At 36.9% G+C, this 12,662-nt stretch overlaps 1 long non-coding RNA gene across 1 annotated transcript in view; it reads right to left on the bottom strand.

Moving 5' to 3' along the window:
- Window positions 1-9,186: 9,186 nt before the first annotated feature.
- Window positions 9,187-12,662, bottom strand: part of LOC136316454 (uncharacterized) — a 110,723-nt gene continuing 107,247 nt past the window's right edge. Inside the window, exon 3 of the long non-coding RNA XR_010727712.1 lies at window positions 9,187-9,456. This is a non-coding gene — a long non-coding RNA (uncharacterized lncRNA). The remainder of the gene's footprint in view (window positions 9,457-12,662) is intronic.

The raw sequence follows: 12,662 nt of genomic DNA, 5'->3' as shown, positions 1-12,662 counted from the left end.
GCACAATTTAAAATTCAAAGCCAGAATGGATGTAGATATTATGACTGATAAAATCCATCTCCATTTATAGTATTATTCACAAAGGATTTAAATAATATAGATAAATGTTTATATGACAGTGACTGATAAAAACAGCATGAAAATGATAAATGTAGTATTTCATTATGTTAAAATAAACATTCATCAAAAGGTTTAGAGTATTATTTAAATTATTTGTTTTGCTACTTTATTTTTCTACTTACCCATGTTTTTTAAAATGGAAAAGTAAATATTTTATAAGTAAAAAATTAATATGGTACAGTATTTTGAAAAACACATCTTTGGACTTTTCTATTTTGAGGAGCATAGATTTAGATTGTTTCTAATCACTAAGCTTTTAGATGATATGCACACCTTTAGCTAAATCTATTGTTTTATCTTAAGATTCAGAACTGATATATACTTGGCTGTTTATTTTTGTTTTGTGCTGTAAAAATAATGTTCTTCTTTTAAAAATTTTGCCATTAAATTTTTTCTTTTCTGAGCATCAAAACATGTAATAATGAGAGTATAGGTTAAATCCAATGGCAAAAAAAAAGGGGGGGGGTGTCAGTTCCATTAGACTGCAGCTTTGTTGTAGTTCATGTGAATCCTTTCTCTCTTCCTCTCCAGCTGGAGTGCTTTACTCGGTCTGTGACTTAACGTCAGAGGACGGCATGTACTCTACCTGTACCGGAGCATTTGATTAGTTGTCAGAATTTTTTCTATTGCTTGGTTACTTTGGTCAGGAAGTCATTGCCAGTTTGAAAAAGGCAGAAAAAAGAACAAAAATAATGTACTGTAAAAAGGACGGTACTTGCAAATCGCCCTTAACAGTGGTATTTTAAACCAGCAAGAGCAAGGTTTGGTGGTGGCAGCCACATCTACCCCAGAGAACATGTCATTGAAGAGAACCAGGTATTTTGGGAACCACAAGCCGACTGTACAATTAAGGTTAGGTGAAAGGATTGGGTAATCCTGCAATAGTTACAGTTACATAATACACCAATTGCTGCCCAGGGATAGGAGCGGTAACTGAATATTATAGCGGGAACCGTTAGCTTACTGCAGCCAAGGGTCACTTGCCGTTTCCATTATAAACCTTGTATGGTAGTTGGTTTATAACCCAGACAATTTAATTCACATCAAGCTGAAGACTGGCATTAAAATTAAAAGCTTAGAGGTGCTTTTCTTTTTCTTTCCTTTTCCTTTTTTTCTTTTTCAAAAAGAGAATTTAGAACTAGAAAGAACCAGAGAGATCATCCACTCCAACTTGAATTTAACAGATGAGTAGAGAGGCACATGGGCCTGAGAAGGACATAATGTCCTACACTCACCAAGAGGCAGAATTGGGGCTACAGCACAGGTTTTTCTGCCTTTCTGATGAAAACAAAACAAACTACTGTAATCTATACTAACCTATGTTAACTTAATTTCTTTCCTTTTTTTTTTTTTTTTTTTTTTGTATTTTTCTGAAGCTGGAAACGGGAAGAGACAGTCAGACAGACTCCCGCATGCGCCCGACTGGGATCCACTCGGCACGCCCACCAGGGGCGACGCTCTGCCCACCAGGGGGCGATGCTCTGCCCCGCGACCAGAGCCACTCTAGCGCCTGGGGCAGAGGCCAAGGAGCCATCCCCAGTGCCCGGGCCATCTTCGCTCCAATGGAGCCTTGGCGGCGGGAGGGGAAGAGAGAGACAGAGAGGAAGGAGGGGGTGGGGGTGGAAAAGTAAATGGACGCTTCTCCTGTGTGCCCTGGCCGGGAATCGAACCCGGGTCCCCCGCATGCCAGGCCGACGCTCTACCGCTGAGCCTACCGGCCAGGGCCAACTTAATTTCTTTTAAATGTAGAGGAGCTGGAAGAAACAGGTGTTGACTCTCTTATAATCACCAGGGATTCCTCTTGATGAGCTGAAGTGACTTGTCCAGGAAAACACAGCTTGTCAAGTGACAAAGCAGGAAAGAACTCAAGCCTGTTTTGTGACTGTTTCACACTTTTATATTCCTTTTCCTCCAGTCATAGAGGTTGTCTATTCAATTGATTCACTTTAAAACCCAGAAGAATTGATTGCTAAACCATTGACAAATGGGGCACTAGTTTACTACATTCCCACGGTCATAAAATTAATCATGAATCGAATTGGAAAAGAAAAAAGGGTTATAGAGCCAGGATTGTATTTCTATAAAACCACAATTGGCGAAAAAGTGAGTTCAATCAGTCAACCAAGCAATCATTTTTATCTCCATAATATCAAAAGAAAATTGTTGTGGTGGATTGTTTTTCTTTGATAAGTTCCACTGATTATTTTGTAAACGCTAAAGCCAGAATTTTTTTTATGTAAATGGAATTATATGATATTTTCTTGAACTGTATGTGTATTATATCCAGTTGGCTGGAAATTATATGTATAATATATATATATTTGGCTTCAGGCAAAGATGGCTCTCCTGAAATCCAAACTAGAACTTTTCTACATCATTATACCATATATTTAAAAGTGACCCGCCTCACCTGTGGTGGCGCAGTGGATAAAGCATTGACCTGTAATGCTGAGGTCGCTGGTTCAAAACCTAGGCTTGCCCAGTCAAGGCACATAGGAGAAACAACTACTATATATTGATGCTTCCCTCTCCTCTCCACTCCCCTTTCTCTCTCTTTTTCCTCTATCTAAAATCAATAAAAATAAAAATCTTGAATAATAAAGGTGACCTGCTCGGCCAGACCTGGAGGAACACTGTATTTTAGCAACGAAGCGGGACTTTTGATAAGTTCGTGCCATAACATCAACATTCAAATCCCAAACCTAATTCTATACCCAGCATGCAGTTAGTGCTTGCTCTCTTCTCTACCTTACCTCTTTGTTTACACCAAGACACCTGAAACCGTTTTGAATATGTCTTTTTCCTCTGGAAGACGGTAAATTCCTTTGAGTACAGGGATCACGCATTATTTTCATCTTTACCCCCCCTTTTTCACACACCATAATCTGTACTGAGCTATGATGCTTTCCTTCTGGCATATACCCAATCAAAATGAATATTATTTATGACTTAATTTACTTGGACATACACTTGTAGAGAGTTTAGAATTATTTTTTTAAGCGAGAGAGAGAGAGAAAGAGAGAGAGACAGATAGACAGAAAAACAGGAACAGACAGACAGGAAGGGAGAGAGATGAGCAGCGTCAACTCCTAGTTGCAGCACCTTAGTTGTTCATTGAATGCTTTCTCATACATGCCTTGAGCCAGTGTGTGGACTCCAGCTGAACCAATGATTTCTTGCTCGTGCCGGCGACTCTGTGTTTAAGCTGGTGAGCCCATGCTCAAGCCAGAGACCTTGGAGTCTCAAACCTGGGTCCTCAGCTACCACGCTGATGCTCTCTGTTCACTGTGCCACTGTCTGGTCAGGTAGTTTAGAATTATTGAATTAACTGTCATCCTGTATAGAAGAATATGATGACATATTATTGCACTAAGCCCAGTTTAAGAGAGAAGAAAGTGGAAAATGCTGATGAACCTTACTTACCCTATGACGTTTGTTTACAAGAAGTCAGAAATAAGCAGGGAAATCAAAATTAGAATTCCCACAGTAGAATTTGATAAACTTAACCCAACCAACAAACTTTGTCTATTTCCTGTACATTTTTCAGTAATTTTGGACTCAGTTTCACATTTATCTCCCAAAGATGTCGCATTATGATTGTTTTGTTTATATTTTGTCTGTGGTCATTATTATTCAGTAAGTTTATGACATCGACAGCCTGAAATTCCAATAAACCAAGAAAACCATACTGAGGAAGTGGGTGGTAATTGGCAGAAGGAAAGCATAATATGGAGAGGATTAGTAGAAAGCTGTTGTAATAATTTGGCTCGGTTAGAGCATTCATTTATTTTGCATTTCTTGTCCAATGTATTATAACATTATTGGAGATGACTTCATAGGTCAGGTGTCAGTAAGAAACCTCATATTTTTATTTAGCATGAAGACATCCAAATTTGCCAGAAAGTCAATATTTATCAGGGGCACTTCATTTAATATTTTTATTTTCTCCATAACCTAATCCCCACTTTGGGGGTTGACAACTTTAGTCAGTGGTTTAGTTATTCGCATCTTGTCGGAAATGGTTTGTGCCACCAAACGAACTTCTTGTTGCTAGGAGTGAGACTAGACATGCTTTTTTTTCACTGAATAGCATGTCTCTGTGGTTTACAAACATGGGTATTAGTGGGCTTCTTGGCATTACTGTCAGGTGTTAGAGGTGTTTGGGGTCCTATTTTAGGAGTTTGGGGCCATCCAGTTGAGCATTTATATTTTGTAGAAAGCACAAATCTTTATGAAAAGTCCACGTGCAGACACTTAAATTACATAATAATGAAAACATAAATCCAGTATCAGGAGCTTGACCACACAAATGAAATTCTCTGCCATTTAGTTTCAAAGCCACTAAAAAAGAAAATTGATTTGAGATGAACTGAAAACTATGCAGAATCCTTGGTGTAAATCTGAACTTAAGTCAACTCTTGAAGAAGTTGAAAAATGACCCATCTTCACAAATGATCATTATTTGTTTTCTGTGTATACATATCCAAGCATTGCTTTTCTATAATCACAGAAGTATCAGAACACGTATGAAATTCCATGCTACTCACATTTCCAATTACAAAATTGCATCTTGGCCCTGGCCGTTTGGCTCAGTGGTAGAGTGTCAGCCTGGCGTGCAGGAGTCTGGGTTCGATTCCTGGCCAGGGCACACAGGAGAAGCGCCCATCTGCTTCTCCACCCCTCCCCCTCTCCTTCCTCTCTGTCTCTCTCTTCCCCTCCTGCAGCCGAGGCTCCATTGGAGCAAAGTTGGCCCAGGCACTGAGGATGGCTCCATGGCCTCTGCCTCAGGCGCTAGAATGGCTCTGGTTGCAACAGAGCAATGCCCCAAATGGGCAGAGCATCGCCCCCTGGTGGGCATGCCGGGTGGATCCCGGTTGGGCACATGTGGGAGTCTGTCTGACTGCCTCCTCGTTTCCAACTTCAGAAAAATACAAAAAAAAAAATTGCATCTTATAATTTTTAGGAACCTATGTGATTTGCACAATGCTAAGAAATAATTCTACTAAAATGTGTCTTCTGAAAGAGAAAACAATTTAGTCATACATTGTTCAATCATATACACACAAATAAATAACTTCACATATTTATATATAAAGTAAATATTTTTATCTTAATTTTCTGTACAAATATTTAGAATTGTTCAATTTCACATTCCATTCCATTACCTATTACTAATGCTACCTTATATATTTTTAGTGGTTTGGTATCCAAAATAGTTTCATATCCATCATCTAATTTTCATTCTTTGTTCTTTGCTTCTCATTCTGGGAGATTTTCCTTGATGTGACTAGGTCTTTGACCAGAACTATTCTTTTATTCAACCTCTTTATAAATAATTTTATTTCCACAATCAAGGTTTTAAAATATTTTTATTTCTATAAGCATAATTTTAAATTCCAAAAAGCATTTTAGTCCTTTGGCTTTTCCTTTTTCACAGTAGCAAATTTTTGTTTTATTGATACAATATTCTCTGGAAACTTGAGGGTGATTGTTTTAAACTTCTCTTTTATGAGAATTTTCTCTTCTCTAAGGCTCTGGTTGTTTCCTTCTTTATTTTCGTTGGCTTGGTTTCTCCCAATATTTGGTGACCTGTAGTGGTTTATTTGTGTATATAAATGGAAGAGAGAATAAAAGAGGTAAGAAAGATAAGGAAATGGCATGTTGACTTCTTCACTGGCTAGGTTTATTCTTCTTCCTGGAATCTACATTGTGGTATTTAATGCCACAGTATGTGGGAGAAAGTTGTGACTCATACTTATGGGTGCAGTCTAGAGTAAAGGTTAATTTTACCTCCTAAATCTATATACTTTGATGCAGCAATTCTAATTCTAGAAATTCATAATAAAGGAATAATCAAGGTTATAAGTATAGAAGGATATTCACCACAGTGAACAATGCAAGAATAAAAGAGTGCAATTTAGTCTTTTTGTATCTGGTTTTAAAAAGGCACTTTTAATATTTTGCCTCCAAAGTTGAGGGTTTTCTGTTGATCTCTTTGATCAGATTATAGAAATTTTCTTTTATTCCGAGTTTCCTAAGAATTTTTACGATCACAAATACTTGTTGAATTTTAGCAATTTTTCTCTGAGATAATGATATAATGTCTCCTTTTTCCTGTTAATATAGTAAATTATACTTATAGCTTTTTCTTAGGTATTCATGAATGTTGAATTTCTTTATCATAATATGATCATGTATTAAGATTTTCAAAGTATTCTTATGCCAAACTATTACTTAGAATATTTGCATATATGCTCCTGACCTCTAAATTTTCCTCTTTATATTTGTTTGTTGGGTGTGGCAGTAGGCAGATTTAACACCTCCACCCCAAAAGATATCCATGTCCTAATATCTGTAACCTGTGAACATACTGTTAGTTGGGGAGAAAGAACTTTGCCAATGTGATTACCATTAAGAATCCTTAGATGGGAAAGTTATCTTGGATTATCCAGGTGGAACCAATCTAATCACATCAGTTATTAAAAGCAGAGAATATTTCCCAGCTATGGAGAACCAGAGAGTTGTAGAAAGAGGAAGAGGAAGGTGGAGGAAGAAGGCCAATTGGACAGCCTCTAAAAACCAATTCTTTCTTAAACCCCAGAAAGAAATATAGCTCTGCCCACACCTTAATCTTACTCTGGTGAGATCTGTGTCAGATTTCTGACCTCGAGAACTATAAGATAATAAATGTGTGTTGTCTTTAAGCAACAAAGTTTGTGGTAATTTGTTACAGCAGCAATAGAAAATTAATATATCTGGTTTTGTTATTAAGATCATACTTGGCCTAGGCAATGAAATAGGATTCTTTTCCTTTTATTTCCATTTTATGGACAAAAAAAGTTTAGTAAAACATTTTCTTTAAAATTATCTGGGCAGGCAACTAACTGTGTAAAGGTTTCTTTAAAAATATTGGTTCATTCTTACATTGTTACAAGATTTGAAGGGGAAGATGATAAGAAATAGGGTCCATGGCTGGATAAGAAAGTTAAATGGACAAAGACAGATTAACAGGAGAAAAGCAAACAGATTTATTTATTTAATATAGGATTTACATGTCACAAGAGCCTTATAAAAAATAAAGATTTGAAGAAACCCTTAAACCTGAGTACTTCTATGCTAGGTTTGGTGAAGAATGGGCAGTAATGTAAAATACATTAGTTCAGGGAGTAGGAATGTATAATAAACTAAAGGAAATTTATTTTAGCAAGTCCTGTTTGTTAGGATTCTTCTTGGTGTCCCTTTGTCTTTGGAGATAAAGATGCCCCTTTCTTTCGGGTGTAAGGAGGGCACCGCCCATGTGGGGGTATTATGTCTTGTTTCACAGGAGAAGATCAAGGACAAGGTCAGAGTAACCTTCTTTCTTTTGCTGTTTTCCTAAACTCTTTTAGCTTAAAGTACTCAATATGCCAAGATAACATATTGCACCCCATCAGATTATTTATAATCTTATAAAATTAATCTTATTATTATAAAGTTACTCTTTTGTTACATTAGTTTGTTTTCAGGAAACTTAAATTTTCCTCTATCTGAATCTAAATGGTTCTTAGTATTCTCCTATTTTCTTTTAAATATCTGTTCTATCTTTAGTTATGTTTTCTTTTCCATTACTAATGCTATTTATCTGACTCTATCTCCTTTTTTACTTATTTATATTTTTGAACAAATTCACCAGTGACTTGACTATTTTATATGTAATTTTTTTCAGGTTTTTTGTTTGTTTGTTTTGTTTTTTTGCTTTTATGCAACTTTGGTCTTTCTTTGAAAGTAATTTTCTTTTCACCAAAGAACATACCTTAGAGGAGTTAAGTTTACTGAAATCTGACACCTTTGAGCTTAAATTTGTTTGATAAGTTTTAGTCATCCTCTGCCTAGAACCCTTTGGGGTTTCATATTCCTGGTCTTCAGTATGGTGACCAGGTATAAGTTTTTTGAAAGCAGGGAACAGCTAGCTATTGGACTCTTGGAAAAGATAAACACCTGACCTATGGAAGACTTGTGTTTATCTAGCCTGATATTCCCATTTTGGGGGGTGGGTCAACTGGGACACAATGACTAACAAGGTGGTATAAAGGCCCAATAAACCTCACCTATCAGATGAAAATGGTATATCCAAGAGCACAGCCAGCCCAGCCCCAGCAGCCTCTCACCTTGACATGAAAAGTGGCAGCTGCTCTCTGGGGAAAAATTCATCTCCCACTCGGTTTCCCGAAGCGACACCATCAGCTCCCTGAAGACCTACAACTCAGAGGTTCTCCTAGATGCTGGTCTGGCTCACTGATGCTGAACATCTGTGTATATTATAAGTAACTCAACTTCCAGTAATTTGGAGTGCAAGTATATTAATTGTGTGCATAAAGTCATATTTGTAAAGAAGTTTATTTTGGAAAGCAAATGTCAAAGCACTACTAAACATCTCTTTTTTAAGGACTGGATGGAGAAATTAATGTTTCACACAAACCACAGCAAATTATCCCAAAACATGACAAATAAAAAGAATGTTAGCAGTTTTTTGTTTGTATAGACAGTGACTATTTCCTCAGGCTATATAAAGTGTGAATAAAAGCATGTTTTGTTACCTTGCCCATTTATTGACCAGCTGCATACAACCTAACGAATAACTCTGCTGCTTAGCAAAGGTCACTTTTAGGTTAAGAAGTCTTATCTCTAGGTGGTAAAAATCCAAAGGACTATTTATTTAATGCCTCCTACTCACTTTGTGTTATTCCTGCAAGAACCTGAATTTATTACAAAGACAAAAAAATTTAAAATATTTGAAAAGCGTTATCCAGCAATAATACAGGAGAAGAAAGAATATATCTGTATTTTGGTAGCTAGGAGAGCAACAAAAATAATTGTAATCTCTTTTTTCTGAAAATAAAAATACAATCCTAAGTATAAACCTAGATGTTGACATTAGAATAGGGAAAAGGTGAAAATGAACACAACTAGACGGCAAATGACTAGCAGAGAAAATAAATCTAGATGGAAAATTACCTGTCAGAAAATTTCTCAAAGACCAACCCAATAATATCTTGTTTTTATTATTTATTTTGACGTCCTCTTAGATACAAGGATATGACCAATCAAAGAAACAAACAGTATTGTAACGAGGAATTCTCAGTTCCATTCATTAGTTTTCAATAAAGATCTCTCTGGGGCTTTTGGCAGGGATTCTTTTATTCCCAGAGCACTTTGAAGAATTTCAGATGGGGAATGAATGCTATGCCGTTGCCTTTGCACGTCTTCCAGACAGTGGAGAATGCGTTTGGGAGCAGCAGCTTGAAGTTCATCTTCTGGGGCCTGTGAAAATATCTTCTTCCTTTGTACATTGGTGAACTAAAGGGAAAAAAAAATACCTGCAGTCACTGCCTTGGTGAATACTACCAGTACTCTTCTTATGTTAATGGGAACCCACACAAGCCAGTTTATGAAAGTTCAAAGATGTAAGGTAGATCCTTCATCTTTTAGGAAACCAAGATCTCTAAAACAATTATTTCATTTCATCCTTGGCTTGTTGCTAATGGCAACAGAAAGAATGCACTGGGGTGTCATAATAATCCTCCATTAAATCCCTAGTGTTTAAATTTTAATGCTATAATTCAAGAGCTGACAAAAGCCCATTGAGTGCGTCTATGGGGTGGAAAACAGGCAAGCCCATTTTCTCAGGGGTGATGCTATAGCAACATGGAATGAATTTGGGGTCAGGGAACAAGCAGTCCCCATGCTTTGTTTGCACTTCCTGGCTAAAAGTGGAATCCAACTTTAAAATTTTTATCTGAGTAAGTAGTTGTTTTGAGCAGCGGGAAGATAGCTCCCTTCATATCTCTGTCTATATTGAAAGCAGAGAGAAGATAACAAATTCAGAACTGAAAAACAGACGTGCCCACAAATATATTATAAAATGACTTTCAAACTGACCATTTTAGAAAACCCTAGAGCCCTCCTATGCTTGACACCCAACCCCTCTCCTCTGGACAGACTGTGCTTTGGAACATGGAGAACTATTACAATTCTAAAATGCCTTTCAAAAAGAAGGAGACAAAGAAGTCTGATCACAATCTTTGAATATGAACCCTTAACAGTCATGCAAGACATGGCAAAGTAGGGTGTTGTTGATTACGTCTAGCTCTTTATAATGGTACTTTTGTTTCAGTGGGAGGATTATTTTTCTACAGAATAAACAAATACACCTGAATCACAATTGCCCATTGTGCAGCAAAAGACAAAAACAAACAAAACACCCTACCTAATTCCCCAAACTTGGTGCTGCCAACTTTTCTTTCCCTAGGCATCTGTGTTTTCACTTTTGGTTTTAGTCTTGAACTCCAGTATAATTGAGTGAGTGTCCAATAAGTAAAATACTACGTGTTAGGATGGTTATCCAATAAGGCATATTTAGTTAAGGACTTTATTTATATGGTCACATTATACAAAAATGAAAGATGTTGGGTTTTCAAGGGTTAAGTCATAGAAAAATACGTCTATAAACCAGGCAGTTCAACAAAACTCAGTCATTCCTCCTTTTCCAGGCCTTCACTGTCTCATCTTAACAATGAAAAATTCTTGCCTCTCCCAAGATCTCATGAGTTCGAATACCCATCTCTTGCTATTAAGTCTTCCTAATATAATGACAATATTAATCACCTTTCTAAAACAGTAACAAAATTTCTCCCCTATTCAAAAATCTTTGATACCTATTAAAACCAAATTCATATTCCTACAGTTTAACTCTGCTATTGTAAGTGAGCCAAAACTGTTTTAACTTGCTGTTTTATTAATACATTTTGCTTATATATTCCCTACAGCAGTGATCCCCAACCTTTTTTGGGCCATGGACCGGTTTAATATCAGAAAATATTTTCACGGACTGGCCTTTAGAGTGGGACGGATAAATGTATCACGTGACCGAGACAAGCTTCAAGAGTGAGTCTTAGACGGATGTAACAGAGGGAAACTGGTCATTTTTAAAAAATAAAACATCATTCAGGACTTAAATATAAATAAAACGGAAATAATGTAAGTTATTTATTCTTTCTCTGCAGACCAGTACCAAATGGCCCACGGACCGGTACCGGTCCACGGCCCGGGGGTTGGGGACCACTGCCCTACAGTATATATTTCATTAATGGATCCTGCCTAGAAATTTTCCTATCATTACTCTGTTCATTTTTCAAGTTCAGTTTAAATGTCACTTTTTCTAGGAATCCTGAAAATATTGTTTTCTTTTTTATTCTTAAATTCAACACTGTATATGTAGAATTGTTGGGAACTAAATTTCTTTTCTCTTTTCTTTTCCTTATTTTCCAAATGAGAGGAGGGGAGATAGAGAAATAGACTACCACATGCACCCCTACAGGGATCCATTTGGCAACCCCCATCTGGGGCCAATGCTCTTGCCACCTAGGACCATGCTCACAACCAAGCTATTTTTATCACCTGAGTGAGGCGAGGCTCCACAGAGCCATCCTCAGCACCTGCGGTCGATGTGCTGAAAGTAATTAAGCCATGGCTGCAGGAGGGGAAGAGTGAAAGAAGGGAGAGGTGGAGGAGTGGAAAAGCAGATGGTCCCTTCTCCTGTGTGCCCTGACCAGGAATCGACACTCTACTACAAGGCTATTAGACCAGGTCTGGGAACTTAATTTCTTTTAATAAACTGACTATTTTCCCCCAAAACAAGGCTTATATATTTAATTATTTTCTTTTCAGTAGTTTTACACTGGAAAGAAATGCTTTTTAAAGAAAATATTCTCTAAGCTGCATTGCCTATCTGATTTTGCCTACTAGATGCTCCAAGTATAATATTATCTACAAAAGAAAGCCATGGAATTTAACATCTTAACAAGCAATATATTAAGATCAAGTGCAAGTACCTTAAATTAAAGGATAGTTCAGCATAAAAAGAAAAATAAAGGGTAAATTAGGTTATTCTGCATAATAAACAACCCCAATATCTGAGTAGTTTATCATGATAATAATTTAACTTTTCTCATGTTACTTGTCCAATGAGCATGGGCAAAGAGATTCTGCTCACCATTGTCACTGAGGGAGCCACACTGTTTGTTATAATCTCCTTCTCTACACATGTTTACACAATCACTGAGTCAGAATAGGGTGACCTGGTGAACTATACCACACTGGCTTTGAAAATTTCTATCCAGAAGTGACATACTTCTCTTCTGCTCCCACAGTGTAAGTCAAAGCAGGTCACATTGCCAACTTGATTTCAGGGGATAGAGAAGTGCAATCTTGCATGCATTCAGAAATAGAGATATATTGAAGTGTTTGGGAACTAATACTAGTAACTGTTGTCCCCTATTTTCCCATGACTGGGAAAAAACAAAAAAGCAATACATTTTAAAATTTACTTTAAATCAGCAAAATCTAGAAGCTCCTTAAGGTTGATTGATAATGTCTTCCAATAATCTCAGCAAACGGCTTTATTCTGATGAAATTTTAGAGATTTTCCTTTTAGGATTAAATAAAATACAAACATGCTTATTATTGCTATAAATCAATTCAAGCTTCAAGTTTTGGGCAACACA

Source organism: Saccopteryx bilineata, chromosome 12, assembly GCF_036850765.1.
Source record: "Saccopteryx bilineata isolate mSacBil1 chromosome 12, mSacBil1_pri_phased_curated, whole genome shotgun sequence".
NCBI classification, from domain to species: Eukaryota; Metazoa; Chordata; class Mammalia; order Chiroptera; family Emballonuridae; genus Saccopteryx; species Saccopteryx bilineata.
Note: the sequence above shows the minus strand (reverse complement) of the source record. Positions and strands in the feature narration are given on the sequence as shown.